The following is a 20,007-nucleotide window of genomic DNA, read 5'->3' as shown; positions in this document are numbered from 1 at the left end:
TGTCCCGATTTTTCACTCTTGCTATCTGGTCACTCTAGGTCAGCATGGCTAAATAAATATGCACACAGGTTTAAGAGTTTAGTTTAGTAAAAAGGCTTGAGTGAACAGAATTAAGACAGCTAGCCGAATGCTGACAAATAGCTTAAAATCGCTGTGGTTTGAAGAGATATGTGCGAGTTTCTGGAGTGTCATGACTATATAACTGCAAGCCCCGACGCTTTACCCTGTGTAAGGTGAAGAGGAGACGTGAGGATCCTAACTAGGCCATGGTAAGTAACTGACGTACTTTCATTGTATTTAGTAATGCTTAAAATGTAAGATTGTGTTCTCGCTGGTTCGGCGACTTTTTAAAATGCATTCACTGCGAATATATGCAAGTACATTTATTTTCTGTATACTTAAAACATTTTAAACGGTTGACATGCGAGGTATATAGTGGTTGGGAGTGTTCCGTTGACAGTTTTCCATTTTAAATATTTTGAATGTGTACTATAGCAATGGCGAGCATTAGCGAATTAAAGTTGCTTTCAGCTTCTTGCAATTTACCGTGAAAAAAATAGGCATTTTATTTCTTACAGTATTTCACACTATGAATTCAGACTTTTATCAGCGCTGTGCATTTGGTTACTATGGCAACGCGGTCACACATATAACAACTTTATCATGATTGGTGTTCGAGTCATGCTACAAATGACCAAGTAAGGGGACTTTTTTTGACCTGCAAAACAAGAAACAAGGAACAAGGACCAAGGGTCACAAATGGAGATTAGATAAAAGGGGCATTCAGAACAGAAAATAGCAGGCATTTTTTTACATTTTTTTGAGTCTCTGGAACCAGCTCCCCAGTAATGTTGTTGAAGCTGACACCATGGGATCCTTCAAGAAGCTGCTCAATAAGCTACTAACAACCAAACGAGCAAGATGGGCTGAATGGCCTCCTCTCGTTTGTAAACTTTCTTATGTTTTTAAGTCAGTGGCATGTATCATGTTACAATGTATTAATAATTTGAAGGTAAGGTTTGCTGTTAACTTCTGTAAATTAACTTATATAAGAGTTAATTTTAAAGGGCAGCAAATATGGAAATTGCACGTTCCTTTTCATTATGTGTCACTTTGTTTAACTGTACCTGAGAGAATGCAGTGAAAACAAAAGCAGCCATATTTAGCTGGAAACAAGGTATTCTCAGCACAGCTAAGATTTTAATTTTGGTTTGAAGGCTTAGCATGATTAGCATGATTTTTAATTTTTGCTTGACAGACGCCCTTATTCAGGGCGACTTAGGTAATAAGTTATCACAATATAGGAAAGAGATTACAATACAGCAAAGAAAAAAAAAGCAGTACAGTTTTGTTTGGGGATTTTTTTTTGTTTCTGTTTGCACTTTGTCAAATGAAACGGTTTTTTAGTGCACAGTGTGTTTGTTTTTGTAGGTTGTATGCATGTGTGCTTTGTATTTGTAGTGTATATGTGCAACTACTGTTACAAACTGCAAAAGATATTCGCCTTGCTTCACTCGGCACCATACATTTTCAGTCTTGGCTACTTTGCTCTGTTTTAATAGTTTTAATTGATTTAAATCATGTTTGTAATGTAAACTATTTCCTGTGACGTCAGACCTTAGGTACCTCTTGACTGTAATAAACAAATACATTCTCAGCTTCACAATGTGTCCACAAGTGTTCAACAGTCCAGACCTACAGTTTCCAGTCGCAAGCAAGCAAAGAAAATAAGTGACAATACATAAACGTATCCAGTGTTTAAACGTTCTGCACGTCCATGGCATTCTAATGTTCAGTTAATACACTGTAAATATTTGTGTAGTATAATATACTTACAGCTATCCTGCAAGTTCTCTTCAGAGTTGCTGGTTCTTGGATTGGCAATTGCCGCTTTCACCCTGATCCTGACACAATCTTTCTTTCATTCTTTGGACTTCAGAGACTCATGCAGTGCATCCTACAAGGAAGGAACAAATACGTCAAATGCAATAGAGTATAAAACCAGTATGTTCTGATGTGCAAATATTAGAACTTTATAGGAGGTATGCTACTCAAAATTGAAAAGTATGCATTGTCACAATGCATTTCTGATAAAAATGTTGTTCTTCATTTCTGTTTAAAAACTTTCATGAACTGAATTGAAATAGAAATGTATTGCAAATGAAGTACCTGTGGCACAATAACCCTCTCTGGCCTGGACGATTTTGAACGTATCACAGTCTGATGCAAACAGATTATCTAGGTCCAAGGAGATGACAAAACAAAAAATAGGAGGGGAGTTCGACTCCTACCCCCACCCTCCAGGCCAGATAGGGGTTAAGATATTGCTCTACCCCATTTTTTGGAAGAAATCTGTATAATTTGAATAGGTTTTGGAGAGGTGTTGACTAGAAATTAGGATATCAGGTGTTTTATTTTTAAATAACTGACTAACTGATAGGTGTTACAGAAACTTGGTTGTCTAAGAGTGATGAGACAAATATAATATTAGTGGGTACAAACTGTATAGGAAAGACAGGCAGGACAGAAGAGGCGGAGGGGTAGCGCCATACATAAGAAATAGCCTTGAAGCCCAGGAGTTAAATCAGGACAAAGAAAACAATGCAGAATAATGGACACAAATTCAAAGGGCATAATAATAGGAGCATGCTATAGACCGCCAAATTCAGACGCTGAGATAAATAATCTGTTATACAATGACATTCGAAATGCGTGTAGAAAAGGAGAAGCCATACTAATGGGGGATTTCAAGTTGCCCCATATAAAATAGGAAATACGACGGACGGAATTGAAATGGTGGAAAAGACAAATGATTGCTTCCTAACGCAATTTGTCAAGGCACAGACTAGAGGGGAGGCATGCCTTGATTTGGTCTTTTCAAATAATGATGAAGACAGAATAACTAAAACAGAGGTCAGAGCGCCATTGGCAAACTCAGACCACAACATGGTCTAATTTGAAGTATTTTTTAAAACCCCAAAAGTAATGAGTAAAGCTAAGGTTTACAATTTTAGAAAAGCAAACTATGAAGGTATGAAACAGAGACTAACAGACATAGATTGGAGTAAAATAGAGAATACATCCACAGAAAAAGGATGGCTGTTTTTTAAAAATGTAGGCATAAAACAATTACATCCCAAAAGCAGACAAATCTAAATCTAAAACAAAATGGCCAAAATGGTTTAATAGATCAATTAAAAAAAAAAATTCAGCAAAAAAGGCACATTCAGAGCGTTTAAAAGGGACCAAAAACAAAGTACACAGAAAGAGTACTTGGAACTGAAAACACAAGTCAAAAATAAGTTAGAAAAGCCAAGAGAGAGATACAAATCAATATTGCTAAGGGGGCTAAAACCAATTCCAAAATGTTTTTCCAATATTATAACAGCAAGAGAACATTCAAAGAGGAGGTTAAATGTCTAAGAGACACAAATGGCAAAATCATAGATGAAGAAAAAAAAAATAGCATATTAAATGATTACTTTTCACAGGTTTTTACAATGGAGGACACGGACAACATGCCCGGCATATTGACCTGTTCCTATCCAATTTTAAATAACTTTAGCGACATTGTGGGAGAAGTATGAGTGGACAAGAACAACGCAGTTAGAAGCAGAAAGGAGGAATTACATCTTTAAATTGAATCTGGAGTTGCTTTAATCAGAAAACATTGCAGCTTAAAGCCTTAAAGCTGCGTGTATTTTTCTGATAACAAGCTGAAACTCGGAGCAGCTGATTCAAATTCCGCGGCGTTCTGGGACACGGGGAGGGGCGGAGCCCGCAGCACAAACACAAACAAAGGCAGTCAGGCTTCCCAGCGACAGCGTGTGGAAGCGACATCGTGTGAGAAGTACGAGTGGACAAGTACAACGCAGTTAGAAACAGTTTGAAAGCAGGTTGACAGCTGCAGAAGCTAAACTAAACTTCAAAAAATGGTCTTCAAGCCAGTAATCTGTGACAACTGCATGATGTGGGAAATCCGAGAAAACCCATCAGAGCTCAACCAAGTTTGTGTAAAGTGCTGCACGATCCAGGACTTGCTTCAGCGATTAAGCCTGCTAGAAAAGGAGCGGGAGGAAATGAGACAGCAACAGGAGCTTGAGGAGCTGACACACCCACAATTCATGGACCTCTGCACCCCTAGCAGACTGAAAGCCACCACAGAGATGGAAGAGAGTCGAAATAGCTGGGTTCAGATAGGCAGAAGCAGGGAAAAAAAGAAACTTCGTCAAACACAACCACCAGAAATCCAGACATCCAAAAAATTTGAGTCACTTCAACATTTAGATGACCAAAACCAACATCAAGAGAATGAAAGAAACAACATCCAGGACCCTATAAACAGTGCTGGCCAGGCAGCAAAAAGAAGGGAGGTCATGATTGTTGGGGACTCCATACTGAGAAACACAGCAAGTTCAGTTCGCAGTTTGGACCCCCTTACTACAACAGTGTGCTGCCTTCCAGGAGCCTCTGTCGAGCACATCACTGAGAATGTGGACAGGCTCCTAGAACGAACAGGAGACGACCCGGTAGTAGTCGTCCACATCGGTACAAACAACATTGGAAGAGACAGGCCAAGATCCCTGCAAAACAAATTCAGAGAGCTAGGAAGGAAATTAAAAAGACAAGACCAAAACTGTGGTATTTTCTGGGATACTGCCGGCGCCTTGCAAAGGACCATATGGACAGCTGGAAATACAAAATCAAAATGCATGGCTGAAATCGTGGTGCACACAGGAAGGCTTCACCTTTCTTGAACATTGGAGCACATTCTACAACAAGGACTATCTATACAGGTGGGACGGACTGCACTTAAACAGAAAGGGTACCAATCTACTCGGAGAAAGGATCCTTCAGGAGGTCCAGAAGCATTTAAACTAGAAAGGAAGAGGGGGAGAAAACAAAAAAAAAACAGAAGGGAGACCACATCAAAACAAGGGCAACTCAGGTAAGACCACTATTAAATGTATTTATCTTAATGCTAGAAGTCTCAGAAACAAAATGTTAGAACTTGAAGCTACTGCACTAACAAGTAACTACGATGTGATAGGTGTTACAGAAACCTGGTTGTCTGAGAGTGATGGAGACGAATATAATATTAGTTGGTACACACTGTATAGGAAAGACAGGCAGGACAGAAGAGGCAGAGGGGTAGCGCTATACATAAGAAATAGTCTTGAAGCCCAGGTGTTAAATCAGGACAAAGAAAACGATGCAGAATCAATATGGGTAAGAATAATGGACACATATTCAAAGGGTATAATAACAGGAGCATGCTATAGACCACCAAATTCAGACGCTGAGCAAAATAATCTGTTGTACAATGACATTCGAAATGCGTGTAGAAAAGGAGAAGCCATACTAATGGGGGATTTCAACTTCCCCCGTATAAAATGTGAAAACCCGATGGGGGGCACGACGGATGAAATTGAAATGGTGGAAATGAGAAATGACTGCTTCCTAACGCAATTTATCAAGGCACCGACTAGTCTTTTCAAATAATGAAAACAGAATAACTAAAACAGAGGTCAGAGAGCCATTGGCAAACTCAGACCACAACATGGTCTCATTTGAAATATTTTTTAAAACCCCAAAAGTAATGACTAAAGCTAAGGTTTACAATTTTAGAAAAGCAAACTATGAAGGTATGAAACGGAGAGAACCGAAGTAGATTGGAGTAAAAGAGAAAACATCCTTTAGCATAACGGAGGCAGAAGTGTTAAAGGGACTAGGAGCTCTTAAAATAAACAAATCCCCTGGGCAGATGAGATCCTCCCAATAGTACTCAAAGAAATGAAAGAAGTTATTTACAAACCGCTAACCAAGATCATGCAACAGTCTCTTGACACAGGGGTTGTACCGACAGACTGGAAAATCGCAAACGTAATTCCGATCCACAAAAAGGGAGACAAAACCAAACCATGTAACTACAGACCAATAAGCCTGACTTCCATTATATGTAAACTTATGGAAACTATAATAAGATCCAAAATGGAAATTTACCTATATCGTAACAATATCCCGGGAGACAGTCAGCATGGTTTTAGGAAAGGGAGATCGTGTCTAACTAACCTACTTGACTTTTTTGAGGATGCAACATTGAAAATGGATAATTGCAAAGCATACGACATGGTTTATTTAGATTTCCAGAAAGCTTTTGACAAAGTCCCGCATAAAAGATTAATTCTCAAACTGAACGCAGTAGGGATTCAAGGAAATGCATGCACATGGATTAGGGAGTGGTTAACATGTAGAAAACAGAAAGTACTGATTAGAGGAGAAACCTCAAAATGGAGCGAGGTAACCAGTGGTGTACCACAGGGATCAGTATTAGGTCCTCTGCTATTCCTAATCTACATTAATGATTTAGATTCTGGTATAGTAAGCAAACTCGTTAAATTTGCAGACGACACAAAAATAGGAGGAGTGGCAAACACTATTGCAGCAGCAAAGGTCATTCAAAATGATCTAGACAGCATTCAGTACTGGACAGACACATGGCAAATGAAATTTAATAGAGAAAAGTGTAAAGTATTGCATGCGGGCAATAAAAATGTGCATTATAAATATCATATGGGAGATAGTAAAATTGAAGAAGGGAACTATGAAAAAGACCTAGGAGTTTATGTTGACTCAGAAATGTCTTCATCTAGACAATATGGAGAAGCTATAAAAAAGGCTAACAAGATGCTTGGATATATTGTGAGAAGTGTTGAATTTAAATCAATGGAAGTAATGTTAAAACTCTACAATGCATTAGTAAGATCTCACCTAGAATATTGTGTTCAGTTCTGGTCACCCCGTTACAAAAAGGATATTGCTGCTCTAGAAAGAGTGCAAAGAAGAGCAATCAGAATTATCCCGGGTTTAAAAGGCATGTCGTATGCAGACAGGCTAAAAGAATTGAATCTATTCAGTCTTGAACAAAGAAGACTACGCGGCGATCTGATTCAAACATTCAAAATCCTAAAAGGTATAGACAATGTCAACCCAGGGGACTTCTTTGACCTGAAAAAAGAAACAAGGACCAGGGGTCACAAATGGAGATTAGATAAAGGGGCATTCAGAACAGAAAATAGGAGGCACTTTTTCACACCGGGAATTGTGAGGGTCTGGAACCAACTCCCCAGTAATGTTGTTGAAGCTGACACCCTGGGATCCTTCAAGAAGCTGCTCAATAAGGTACTAACAACCAAAGAAGCAATATGGGCTGAATGGCCTCCTCTTGTTTGTAAACTTTATGTTCTTATGTCAGTTGATTTTTACTGTCTATACAAACTACACTTTTCAGCCTTGATAGAACACCTGCAAAGAGCCACTGATTAGTACTTTAATATTGTACTGGATCATAACACTACATTTGCCTACAAATTCAGTGATGACAGAGAATATCATGTTATTGACCAGATCTTGTTTTTAGTAATTAAGCACTAGAAGCAAATTTCAGCTATGCGTTATACTTTCAGGAAAACAAAATGGAGCAAAAATGGTTCTATGTCTTTGATGTGGAACCATTTATCTGGTGCTGTTTGAAACCACATGTAAGATTCTGTATTTGTACTTTATAATCAGTTTAATAGTCCATGCAGTATTCTGGCAACTCTGTACTCATTTCTCTGCTGAATGTGCTTAGCGTTGACAACCATTCGAGCTTGTGTTGGTAAGTTTGTGGTACACTGGATGTTGTTGTAGACTGAATGATGAGAATATAGGGGTTAGAGAACATCAGCTTGCTCCTGGGTTCCCATGTGCTGCTTCTTGGTCTATGCATCACTAATGAGAGAGAATTTGTCCATATTACTAGATGTACATATTTTAAAAGAGTCATAAGAAACACGTGTGTGTACTTTTAAAGATGTTGAGGGTGTAACCACATATAAATTGTTGATTGTTCACTTTAACAAGCTAGTGTTGTTGATTTAGAGTGAGATGCAAAAGCAGCAGTAGTAAATGTGTGCTATTAAGATTGCAATGTAAACGAGTGAGATGTCGGTCGGATTGTTAAACTGGATCTCATTTTCAATGTGGTAGATCTATCTGTTGGGCATGATGAGATTGGGGTTTCATTAGCCTTTAATGTAAGATACAACCCCTGTGGGTACGAATGAGGCAGAGCATTTAGGATTTTTTTTTTTTTTTTTACAACACAAACACAAGCCAGTGTTTATTAAATTAATAAGAAAAAGGTAACGGGAACTCGGAGCAAATAAAAGACTGAAGTTATTTGTAAACCCCGGCGGCCACGACAAAGCCCAATAATGAACCCCCCTAGATAACCCCACAATTACGCTCCACACCCATGCTCACAATATCCAGCCATTCAGTAATTGCTCACTCCCTCCCTGGCCGAACAACCAACAATAGCCCCCAACACAACCCTGCCCAAAACACCTCCTCCTCCTGTTACATTAGTAAATGTGCTCCCTCTGTGCACAGAATATTATAGGCTACAGTGTAATTATTAGACTAACTGTCATGCACTTGGCTAAGAATGACATAAGAAAAGAGCGAGAGTCGAGAGTTAAAAATGTGCATTAGCTAGGTATTCGATGAAGCTTGGGTAAGGTCCCAGTGGTTAAAGACAAAGGCTTCATAACCAGGACTGCCGAGAGCCGTCATGGGCCACGGGGAAGGATTGGCATGTCCCACTGCCCTCCCCTCCATGGTACTACATTCATCCGACTTTGTAGTATACTGTAGTCTAAACCAAGCTTCTAAACAAAGCAGTGATACTTGCAATCTTAACAGTGTCTGAGGAAGATCATTTCAACCGATACATTATTTTGATAATGGGTTTGAAGGAAACTGTCAACGATGCCTAGAAGTTTCAATATCTCAATTAAAATCTGCAGCAGGATAGTTTACTTTCTCAAAGTAATTGTTTAAGTTATTTACAGTATTAAAACTTTTTTTTTAGGCAAGTGAATAAATATTTTTGTACAAACTCCACGTGTAATAGTCACTAATCGGAAGCTTACTTAACATCAAATAACATACGTTTTTAGCATAAACTACATTTTAATGGTGTTGCTATACACTATTTTATTTATCCCGTGCCAAAAATAAACCACTCATCTCTGCTCTTAACCAATAGCCTGTATTGGTAAATTTGTATTTTAAGCAATACCGATCATTCTGTAATTGTGTTTACCACCAGCTGAAGAAAGTACTTTAGTTTACACAATACCATTTTTCTAACAAACTGCTGCATCACGTTGTTTTGAGCAAATTATAAATCTTAATAGAATAATTCATACTGTGGTAAATATTGTGCAACTTTAGGGTTCTTTTAAAGTTTTTAAAAGTCTTAAAAAAAAAAATCCCAAAAAAACACAATATTGCTGTGGCTTTTTTCAGCTTTTTGGTGTAGTAAAATAAGAAATGCGAAAGTTCAAATCATTGTGTGAAAGGAAGTGTTTGACAGTGCCTGGATACACAATCATTACACAACAGAAGCACATTGGCTCGGTGTGCAGTATGACAGTTTTTCTTTTTAATGAGGTGGTGGGAACAAACAGTCTTGTGCAGAGCTAGTTTTAAAATATTTTATAGGAATATATATTTTTAAAAAAATCTCCCTTCATCAGGGACCCCCTTCGAGGCGTTGGGCCCCGGGGAAATTTCCCTCTCCTCTCGGTGGGCCTGTTCATACCAGGTGGTTCCCGGTTCAAATCCCAACTCGCACTGTGTGTGACCCAGAGCAAATCACTTCGTCTCCTTGTGTTAGCGTCTGCTAAAATGACTAATTAATATAAATAATAATAATAATAATAATAATAAATTAATTAAGAGGCGAAACTGCTTGATGCAGAAACTCCAGACCGCACCCAAATTCCCATTGAGAACGGGTAATAACCATTCGTTTTGACTGCTATGGCTTAATATTGTTTGGTACTGTACTGGAAGTTAAATAAAGGTTTTGTTGATTGATGGGCTACACTTGCATCAAGTGTCTGATTTATTACTAACACCTTCCAGGAATATTCTAAAACATTTGTGAGGTTTAAAAATCTTACACTCTTGAAAACGTATTCCAAGAAACCGTATTTCAGGGGTTCCAAATAGTATACAAAGAACCTTTTTAAACAGCAGGCTAAACAACCATAAATAAACGTTGAAATCTCGAAGGATTAATAAGAAACCCTAAAACACCCAAAGAACCCACAGGGGTTCTGATCTATAGAGCCTTCTAATACTAAAAAAGCCATGCAAATTGATTAAAAATCTCAGATTTTGTGCATGGCTCCACATTTGAAAGCCATATATTCAATTAGACTTCAGCAGTAAATACCGCGTTGGTGACTAAACATTCCGCTACTTATTAGCAATAAAGGTCACACTGTAGCGAGGGCTAAACTGAGTTTAAAATATAATTTATGGTAGCCATCTATGCCACTGAAGGCACTACCTTAATTTTAAGTTAAATATTTTAGGTGGTTATCACCAGGTTATTTTATTTGGGCCAGGGGATAAGGTCTTGACCAAATACAACACAAACACAATAAAAATGGCAGGGATGTAAAATAGTCAAATTTATTTAAAACACAATTTCGTTTCAATTCTCATATTGCACAAACTAGTGCTGTCTGTTAGTTACACCCAAATACTTCAATTCGATACATTGTTTCAGGGGTTCAGTTGTTCTCTCAGGCATTACACGGTTACATAGTTTACTATAGCAGCAACTCATTTAGAGCAAGAATACACTGTTTCATTTCTCTCTCGTATTCAGACACACACAGCACTAGACAAGACAGGAGGTTCCCAAATTAGACATAAAAACGATTTATGAAAATGTTTATTCTGTTTATTTTATTTATGCATATGACACACAATGTAAAAACATATTCATTTTTTGAAGAAAATGGGAAATGCATCAAGGTTTCTGTATTTGAAGTCACCCTGCATAATATTAAAATCTAAACTGTTTTTCTTTGTTTGCTCGTTTTTCCTTACATGTTGTAAACTACATAATTGTGTGTTTGCTTGCCTTTGCACTGAAATTGCATTGTATCCATTTTGTATGAAATATATGTATATATGAATATGTTAACATTTAAACTTTACCATTGTAAGCAAGAACAAAAAAGCTGTGAAACTGTTGCAGCTATATATCCATGTTATTTTTTAAATCACATATATACTAACTGTTACAGTTAGGGGCTACCAGCAATTCTAGACCTTTGCAATGGTTCTACTTGTGCAAATACTGTTACTTTATCACCTCCTTCCCTGCAAAGTAGAAAGAAGGCCTCACTATATTCCACTATAAAGAAAAAGAGAAAAACTATGTTAAATCAATATGGTTCTGCTAAAATATTCTGCTAATGTTAAATAGATCGATAATATAAAAACAATATAAATAGTTTTATTACCCGGAATGGGCAGTTAAAGGTGGGTTCTTTCAATAGTGTTATGTTGTTCCCACTTAGTTGTATTGTGTGTATCATTTTCATACTCTTTGCAGCTTCGGAACCCCGTGTTCCGGACTGTTTTGTCTATACAGCTGTTTATTGCACAGAATGAGCAGTTTGGTGGGTTGTTTTCAATAATGTTATGTTGTTCCCACTTAGTTGTATTGTGTGTATAATGTTTGTCGTCTTTGCACCTTAGGAACCCAGTGTTCCCGGGAGCTTTTTGGTGATAAAAAGGGTTCTGGCCCAGAACGGGTTAATGACAGCGAGTTATTAATCGGGTCTGATTGTTAAAATATTCTCCCCATATGTCTAACTTTTTATGCTGTTTTTAAAAGCAATTGAATTCATTAAAGTTCCGTTCTGGATTTTACCCCATCCCCAGTATTAGACTTGAGTTGAAAACAAAATAATCGGTTATAAATGAGTTAATAGTACGATCAGCTTACATTTTCGTCCTCACTGTCAGACTGAACTTGTAAAATATTACCAAAGGTGTTTTCAATCATTGTGTTTCTCTCTGATGACTTCCATTTTCAAACCATTTTAGGTCGTTGAAAAACTACAAGAAAAAAAAAAACGCTCTGAAGCACCTAAGGAGATTCCTTGGACGCTCTTTCAGTGTCAGATTGAGTTTATGAACACACCCTGTATCTTTCTAAAAAATTTGAATCAAAGGATTCTTTTCCTTTTTGGGAAAATAATTATGTAAACGTGCCTGAGAAGTAATTAGGCTATTTGTATTTAGCTATATAAGAACATAAGAACATAAGAAAGTTTACAAATGAGAGGAGGCCATTCAGCCCATCTTGCTCGTTTGGTTGTTAGTAGCTTATTGATCCCAGAATCTCATCAAGCAGCTTCTTGAAGGATCCCAGGGTGTCAGCTTCAACAACATTACTGGGGAGTTGGTTCCAGACCCTCACAATTCTCTGTGTAAAAAAGTGCCTCCTATTTTCTGTTCTGAATGCCCCTTTATCTAATCTCCATTTATGACCCCTGGTCCTTTTTTCTTTTTTCAAGTCAAAGAAGTCCCCCGGGTTGACATTGTCAATACCTTTTAGAATTTCGAACTTGAATCAGATCACCGCGTAGTCTTCTTTGTTCAAGACTGAACAGATTAAATTCTTTGAGCCTGTCTGCATACAACATGCCTTTTAAACCCGGGATAATTCTGGTTGCTTTTCTTTGCACTCTTTCTAGAGCAGCAATATCCTTTTTGTAACAAAGTGACCAGAACTGAACACAATATTTGATTTAAATTCAACACTTTTCACAATATGTCCAAGCATCTTGTTGGCCTTTTTTTTATAGCTTCCCCACATTGTCTAGATGAAGACATTTCCAAGTCAACATAAACTCCTAGTTCTTTTTCATAGATTCCTTCTTCAAATTTCAGTATCTGCCATATGATATTTATAATGAACATTTCTATTACCTGTGTGCAGTACCTTACACTTTTCTCCATTAACTGTAATTTGCCAGTTGTCGGCCCAGTTCTGAATGCTGTCATTATTATTATTTGTTTATATGGCAGGCGCCTTTATCCAAGGCGACTTACAGAGACTAGGGTGTGTGAACTATGCATCAGCTGCAGAGTCACTTACAACTACGTCTCACCCGAAAGACGGAGCACAAGGAGGTGAAGTGACTTGCTCAGGGTCACACAATGAGTCAGTGGTTGAGGTGGGATTTGAACCGGGGACCTCCTGGTTACAAGCCCTTTTCTTTAACCACTGGACCACACAGCCTCTAGATCATTTTGAATGATCTTTGCTGCAGCAGCAGTCTTTGCCACTCCTCCTATTTTTGTGTCATCTGCAAATTTAACAAGTTTGCTTACTATACCAGAATCTAAATCATTTATGTAGATTAGGAATAGCAGAGGACCTAATACTGATCCCTGTGGTACACCACTGGTTTTCTACATATTAACCACTCCCTAATCCATGTGCATGCATTTCCTTGAATCCCTGCTGCGTTCAATTTGAGAATTAATCTTATGTGTAACTTTGTCAAAAGCTTTTTGGAAATCTAAATAAACCATGTCATATGCTTTGCAATGATCCGTTGTCGATGTTGCATCCTCAAAAATGTATCCCTGTGCCTTACCATAACTAACTGTGCTTTACAATGCTTCGCTGTACTTTACTAGACCCCTCTGTGCTTCACCATAATTTGCTTGATTTGTCGTCCATTTCTGGTACTTTATGTCTAATGCTGAAAACTAGATTTTAGCAACCCAAAACAATGTAGAACTGACTTTGTCCCATCTGCTACGCTCAGTACAGCAGGTCACAGAGAAGCCAGTACAGACGCACTGATAGGCTGATTAAAACGCTTTAGGAGTATATATTATTATTTTTTTTTTAATTATATTTCACTGAGGTTTTTTTTTTTGCCCAAGTGCTTAGAAATACAAAAACGCCCATCTACAAAAGAAAGATGCATAGTTTGCGTCGCTTGCGTTGTGCAGTAGTTCACGAGGTTTCTTTCCTCCCCTCACCAACTGAAAAAGTGTCCCGATTTTTCACTCTTGCTATCTGGTCACCCTAGGTCAGCATGGCTAAATAAATATGCACACAGGTTTAAGAGTTTAGTTTAGTAGAAAGGCTCGAGTGAACAGAATTAAGACAGCTAGCCGAATGCTGACAAATAGCTTAAAATTGCTGTGGTTTGAAGAGATATGTGCGAGTTTCTGGAGTGTCATGACTATATAACTGCAAGCCCCGCAGCTCTATCCTGTGTAAGGTGAAGAGGAGACGAGAGGATCCTAACTAGTCAATGGTAAGTAACTGACGTACTTTCATTGTATTTAGTAATGCTTAAAATGTAAGATTGTGTTCTCGCTGGTTCGGCGACGCTGCCTATTTGACTTTTTAAAATGCATTCACTGCGAATATATGCAAGTACATTTATTTTCTGTATACTTAAAACATTTTAAACGGTTTACATGCGAGGTATATAGTGGTTGGGAGTGTTCCGTTGACAGTTTTCCATCTTAAATATTTTGAATGTGTACTGTAGCAATGGCGGGCATTGGCGAATTAAAATTGCTTTCAGCCTCTTGCAATTTCCCATTAAAAAAATAGGCATTTTATTTCTTGCAGTATTTCACACTATGAATTCTACTTTTATCAGCGCTGTGCATTTGGTTACTATGGCAACGGGGTCAAACATATTACGACTTTATCATGATTGGTGTTCGAGTCATGCTACATGACCTAGCAAAGGGACTTTTTTTGACCTGCAAAAAGAAACAAGGACCAGTGGCCACAAAAGCAGATTAGATAAAAGGGGCATTCAGAACAGAAAATAGGAGGCACTTTTTTACACAGAGAATTGAGGGTCTGGAACTAACTCCCCAGTAATGTTGTTGAAGCTGACACCCTGGGATCTTTCAAGAAGCTGCTTGATGAGATTCTGGGATCAATAAGCTACAAACAACCAAACGAGCAAGATGGGCTGAATGGCCTCCTCTCGTTTGTAAACTTTCTTATGTTTTTAAGTCAGTGGCATGTATCACGTTACAATGTATTAATAATTTGAAGGTAAGGTTTGCTGTTAACTTCTCCCGTATATATGAGTTAATTTTAAAGGGCAGCAAATATGGAAATTGCAAGTTCCTTTTCATTAGTGTGTCAACAATTTAAAAAGGTTTATAAAACTTGAAAAACATTGCTGAATGTGTCACTTAAGGCTGGTTAAAAAAAAAATAATAATAATTTCTGCTTGTTATCGTGCTGGCTGCAAAAAATGTCTGTTTAGCTGTTCCTGAGAGAATGTGAAAACGAAAGCAGCCATATTTAGCTGGAAACAAGGTATTCTCAGCACAGCTAAGATTTTAGTTTTGGTTGGAAGGCAGCAGGATCTTAACATGATTTTTAATTTTTTCTTGACAGACGCCATTATGCAGGGCGACTTAAGTAACAAGTTATCACAATATAGGAAAGAGATTACAATACAGCAAAGAAAAAAAAAGCAATACAGTTTTGTTTGGGGATTTTTTTTTTGTTTCTGTTTGCACTTTGTCAAATGAAACGGTTTTTGCAGTTATTGTGCACAGTGTGTTTGTTTTTGTAGGTTGTATGCACATGTGCTTTGTATTTGTAGTGTATATGTGTAACTACTGTTACAAACTGCAAAAGATATTTGCCTTGCTTCACTCGGCACCATACATTTTCAGTCTTGGCTACTTTGCTCTGTTTTAATAGTTTTAAATCATGTTTGTAATGTAAACTATTTCCTGTGACGTCAGACCTTAGGTACCTCTTGACTGTAATAAACAAATACTTTCTCAACTTCACAATGTGTCCACAAGTGTTCAACAGTCCAGACCTACAGTTTCCAGTCGCAAGCAAGCAAAGAAAATAAGTGACAATACATAAACGTATCCAGTGTTTAAACTTTCTGCACGTCCATGGCATTCTAATGTTCAGTTAATAAACTGTAAATATTTGTGTAGTATGATATACTTACAGCTGTCCTGCAAGTTCTCTTCAGAGTTGCTGGTTCTTGGATTGGCAATTGCCACTTTCACCCTGATCCTGACGCAATCTTTCTTTCATTCTCTGGACTTCAGAGACTCATGTAGTGCATCCTACAAGGAAGGAACAAATACAAAATGAAAGAAGTTATTTATAAACCGCTAACCAAGATCATGCAACAGTCTCTTGACACAGGGGTTGTACCGACAGACTGGAAAATAGCAAACGTAATACCAATCCACAAAAGGGGAGACAAATCCGAACCAGGTAACTACAGACCAATAAGCCTGACTTCTATTATATGTATATATATGGAAACTATAATAAGATCCAAAATGGAAAATTACACCGTGTAACAGATTTTTTTTTTTTTTTTTGGTTCCTGGGTAGTAAGTGTTATTTCCTAATTGCTTATGGCTCAAAAGTATAGAAAATGGCTATTATTCCCCACAAACTTTGCTTTTGTGACCAGGACAGTGATATTTTGAAATTTACCTATTTTCCAGAACATTCCAGATAGATTCAGTGCTGAGTAAACTTGGAGTAACTTCTAGAACTTTCTAGAACTTTCCAGTAATATAAATAGTAGTATAAATACGGGGGCCTTAAGCCCACCAGTTCAGTTTAGTTTAGTTCTAATTGCCTAAGTGGATACATATCTGGATACTACCCCAACCAAAAAGACCTCAACAACTTGATTAGAGATCTTGGTCTCACCAAGTCCAATGTCGAGCTTTTGACGTCTAGGCTCAAGCAGTGGAACTTGTTGGATGAAAGTGTGCAAGTCGCAGATCAGAGGAAGGGTCACCAACCTTTTTCCAGCTCCTTCACCCGTCAAGATGGGCTCTGCTTCTGCCACAATGTGACCAGTTTGTTCGAGGCAATCAGAATCGCCTGTAACCAGAACGAGTGGCGCCTCTACATGACAGCTCATCCAGGAGCCTCAAAGCCATGCTGCTCCATAATGGTAACAAGTACCCGTCTCTTCCCCTGGCTCACTCGGTACACCTCAAAGAGGATTACAACAGCATCAAGACCTTGCTGGACGCCTTGAAGTATGATGAGTACGGCTGGGAGGTCATAGGAGACTTCAAAATGGTGGCATTCCTGATGGGTCTCCAAGGCAGTTTTACCAAGTTTCCCTGCTATCTTTGCCTTTGGGACAGCAGGGACACCAAGGCTCACTACCACAGGCGGGACTGGCCACAGCGGACCGAGTTCTCTGTGGGGAGGAACAACGTCAAGTGGGAGCCACTGGTGGACCCCCGGAAGGTGCTGATGCCACCACTGCACATCAAATTGGGCCTTATGAAACAATTTGTCAGAGCTCTAGATAAGGAGTTGGCAGCCTTCAAGTACCTTCAAGACTTCTTCCCTAAGCTGTCTGAGGCAAAGGTCAAAGCCGGTGTCTTTGTTGGACCACAGATAAAGAAGATCCTGGAGTGCAATGAATTCCCCAAGAAGCTCACTAGTAAGGAGAAAGCGGCTTGGAACAGCTTTGTCGCAGTGGTTCGGGGCTTCCTGGGCAATCACAAGGCCGAAAACTATGTGGAGCTGGTTGAGACTCTGGTGAAGAACTACGGCACAATGGGCTGTAGGATGTTCCTCAAAGTCCATATCCTTGATGCTCATCTTGATAAATTCAAGGAGAACATGGGAGCGTACTCTGAGGAGCAAGGCGAGCTCTTCCACCAGGATATACTGGACTTTGAACGCCGCTACCAAGGACAGTATAACGAGAACATGATGGGAGACTACATTTGGGGGCTGATTTGTGAAAGTGATTTACAGTATAATCGTAAATCTTGAAAAACTACTCACTTCTAAATCTTTTGTAGTCATTTTTGTATTACTTTAATATAAATACATGTTCATTTGGATTCATATGTTGTTTTTTTCTGACTATGTGAACGAAAAGACACAAATTCGCCCGTTTTCTCATTGTAAATAGGTAAATTTCAAAATATTACTGTCCTGGTCACAAAAGCAAAGTTTGTGGGGAATAATAGCCATTTTCTATACTTTTGAGGCATAATCTCTTACTACCCAGGAACAAAAATTGTGTTACATAGTGTTACCTATATGGTCCTGGGAGACAATCAGCATGGTTTTAGGAAAGGGAGAACGTGTCTAACAAACCTGCATGACTTTTTTGAGGTTGCAACATTGAAAATGGATAAATTGCAAAGCATACGACATGGTTTATTTAGATTTCCAGAAAGCTTTTGACAAAGTCCCGCATAAAAGATTAATTCTCAAACTTAACGCAGTAGGGAGTCAAGGAAATGCATGCACATGGATTAGGGAGTGGTTGATATGTAGAAAACTAAGTACTGATTAGGAGAAACCTCAAAATGGAGCGAGGTAGCCAGTGGTGTACCACAGGGATCAGTATTAGGTCCTCTGCTATTCATAATCTACATTAATGATTTAGATTCTGGTATAGTAAGCAAACTCGTTAAATTTGCAGACAACGCAAAAATGGGAGAAGTGGCAAACACTGTTGCAGCATCAAAGGTCATTCAGAACTGGGCAGACACATGTAAAGTATTGCATGCAGGCAATAAAAATGTGCATTATAAATATCATATGGGAGATACTGAAATTGAAGAAGGGAGCTATGAAAAAGACCTAGGAGTTTATGTTGACTCAGAAATGTCTTCATCTAGACAATGTGGGGAAGCTATAAAAAAGGCCAACAAGATGCTCGACACCCTGGGATCCTTCAAGAAGCTGCTTGATGAGATTCTGGGATCAATAAGCTACTAACAACCAAACGAGCGAGATGGGCTGAATGGCCTCCTCTCGTTTGTAAACTTTATGTTCTTTTGTTCTAATACGTATCATTTTGATTGATGATCGCTTGTTGTCAAACGTTATGTTATGCAATAATATATAACTTAAATGCATTAGTTAGCATCTTCTGGAGGCAGTGTGAAAAGGGTAGGAAAGTAAATAAAATGACTTACAGCCTGATCCAGTTTTTTCTCGAAGAAATGGGAAATGTGTTACTAGCGATGCTAACAACTCCACATATTGCTTATGAGACGGGTACCCTTTAATAAGCAACATGATTAATATACACAAACATTTATGTTGTAATCTAGAAAATATTATAGCGGCCCAGTCAAAAGACAGAGACTTTGGATATTTATAATTGTAAACAGTTGCCTGTGCGTTTGTGTAGAACAGTCTATGTCTGTGTGTTGGAACTTTGTTAGAGACTTGGTCTGGCTTTAGTCCAATCATCAGCGTGCATTGCAGGTTGAGGTTTGGGGCTTGCAGATGTGTGGCGATGGTTGGTCGCCTGGTGTGGGAAAAGTGCGTTCTGCAGGGATTGGAGTGCGTTTGTCGCTCTCGCAGGTTATTGTGGGGTGTTGGTTGGCTGTGTGGGAGGGCGAAAGAGGGTAGATAAAAGTAACTGCAAAAGCTCTATTCTGTTGGATCCGGGATTTAAACTTACATTCTGAAGGAACTGAGATGGTCAAACAGCACTTGCAGCAAGGCTGTTTATCTTTGTCCTTTTTGCAGATTTAAGTTAGTCATCCTGATTTTGCAGGGCTTGTTCTCATCATTGGTGGAAACATGGGCAAAGCTCCTACAACTCCAGGATTTTCATGTACCTCGTGTAGAGGTGCATGCAGGTTTCGATTGGAAGGGCCTGGCAAGACTCTGAAAAAAGAATAAATAATGGAGTCACAAATTATGTAAATGTATAATAACTCAATCATTTAAAATGTGTTAGAAATGTGATTGATTACATTGTTTCAAAGTCACACTTAAAATGTATACCACAACAAAATGCATAGGTCACAATAAATTGTATCGGTAAATTGTTAAAAAGGAGAGGAAAAAGTCGCCAAAAACCAAAAGCACCAATTAAAACGTATTTACAGGTCAATGTGTGACGCGTTTGGCTTTTAACTTATTTTAATTGCCGGTTCTCATAACAGGGGGCACGGAATGTAGGCTATGGGGGGACGTGAAAAGCTTCAGGAAAAAATAGTTACGTCAAACGTATTATGTACTGTAACTGTATATTTGAATGGCTGTGTTTGAATGAAATCCTTACAGTTCTTATTTAAGGAGTTTAACGTAGTTTTTGG

General features: G+C 38.4%; 1 long non-coding RNA gene across 1 annotated transcript; it reads right to left on the bottom strand.

Moving 5' to 3' along the window:
• Positions 1-1,785: 1,785 nt before the first annotated feature.
• LOC131722965 (uncharacterized) lies at positions 1,786-19,567 on the bottom strand. Its single transcript, XR_009320075.1, has 3 exons — positions 19,365-19,567; positions 15,894-16,014; positions 1,786-1,957 (listed from the first exon to the last, which is right to left on the bottom strand). It is a non-coding gene; the product is annotated as an uncharacterized LOC131722965 (long non-coding RNA).
• Between the last annotated feature and the right edge of the window lie 440 nt (positions 19,568-20,007).

This window comes from Acipenser ruthenus, chromosome 52 (assembly GCF_902713425.1).
Source record: "Acipenser ruthenus chromosome 52, fAciRut3.2 maternal haplotype, whole genome shotgun sequence".
NCBI classification, from domain to species: Eukaryota; Metazoa; Chordata; class Actinopteri; order Acipenseriformes; family Acipenseridae; genus Acipenser; species Acipenser ruthenus.
The sequence above is the reverse complement of the archived record's forward strand: the minus strand, read 5'-3'. Positions and strand labels throughout refer to the sequence as shown.